Source organism: Lathyrus oleraceus, chromosome 7 (genome assembly GCF_024323335.1).
Source record: "Lathyrus oleraceus cultivar Zhongwan6 chromosome 7, CAAS_Psat_ZW6_1.0, whole genome shotgun sequence".
Taxonomy (NCBI): domain Eukaryota; kingdom Viridiplantae; phylum Streptophyta; class Magnoliopsida; order Fabales; family Fabaceae; genus Lathyrus; species Lathyrus oleraceus.
This window is the reverse complement of record NC_066585.1, coordinates 176841994-176843433: the sequence shown is the minus strand read 5'-3', so window position 1 is coordinate 176843433 and position 1440 is coordinate 176841994. Positions and strand designations below refer to the sequence as shown.

The 1440-nt window shown below is 41.7% G+C and overlaps 1 non-coding gene across 1 annotated transcript; it reads right to left on the bottom strand.

The window, feature by feature from the left end:
- Positions 1-413: 413 nt before the first annotated feature.
- LOC127109832 (small nucleolar RNA R71) lies at positions 414-520 on the bottom strand. Its single transcript, XR_007797082.1, has one exon. It is a non-coding gene; the product is annotated as a small nucleolar RNA R71 (small nucleolar RNA).
- Between the last annotated feature and the right edge of the window lie 920 nt (positions 521-1440).

Sequence of the window (1440 nt, the reverse complement as noted above, 5' to 3'; positions counted from 1 at the left end):
ATTTATTCTTTCATAGAATTAAGAGAGCTATGGCCGAAGATCAAAACCAAAGACCTCTTAAAGATTTCGCTCAACCATCTAACGAAGAACCTAGTTCTAGTATAGTAAACCCAATCATCCCAGCCAATAATTTTGAACTTAAACCATCCCTGTTGCAACTAGTGCAACAGAGACAATTCGCGGGTCTCGCTACCGAGAACCCAAACCAACATTTAAAAATATTTCTTCAATTAGCAGATACTTTTAAAACCAATGGAGCTTCTCCTGAGGCAATACGTTTAAGATTATTCCCTTTTTCCCTCAGAGATAAAGCTCTATCATGGTTAGATTCCCTTCCACCCAATTCCATTACGACTTGGGATAACCTTAGAAGAGTTTTTCTTGCAAGATATTTTCCCCCGAGTAAGACCGCCGTTCTTCGAAACCATATAACTAGATTTACCCAAAATCATGGAGAATCGTTGTTCGAAGCTTGGGAGAGATATAAAGAGTTGTTACGAGCATGCCCACATCATGGTTTAGAAAATTGGTTAATCATTCAAACCTTCTATAATGGACTTCATTACAACACAAAGATGACCATCGACGCTGCCGCAGGCGATGCTCTGATGAACAAACCTTATCCTGAAGCTAGTGCCCTCATCGAATATATGGTTCAAAACCATCAATCATGGGGAGTCGAACGAGCGACATTAGAGAAGAAGGAAGCTCAAGGAGGAGTGCATGAACTAAGCTCTATAGACATGATGCAGGCTAAAATGGACGCATTAGCCCTTAAAGTCGAGCATATGTACACGAACCCGAATACTGTAGCCGCAGTTTCGTCGGATTGTGAGATATGTGGAACCCAAGGACACCAATCCGCAGAATGCAGTCTATTGAACGAAACCCACTCCGAGCAAGTGAATTACACCCAAGGGAACCCATATTCAAATACCTATAACCCTGGATGGAAGAATCACCCTAACTTCTCCTATAAAAACAATAACCTTATTCAAAATAATGCACCTCCGAGACCTAGTTATCAAGCCCCTAGATCAAATCAACCTATGCAATTTGTACCACCAAAGCCGAGCCTTGAGAAAATTATGGAAAATTTTATCACCGCTCAAACCCAATAAAACAAGGAGTTCATGAACCAAAACATTCATGTTAACGAATTGATTACTCAGTTAGGAACCAAGGTTGACCAAATAGTTACTCATACCAAGATGCTTGAAACCCAGATCTCTCAGGTAGCTTTAAACCAAGCCCCTCAGACTACACCTGGAGGACAATTCCCTGGACAACCTCAACAAAATCCGAGAGGACAAGCCAATGCCATTACCCTAAGAAGTGGGAACGCTTATGATGAGCCACCAAACCCAAGATTGAGTGAACCCGAAACTTCTAAGGAATGTACCAAACCCCCGGACGAAGTAAAGGAACCAGAGGAATCTG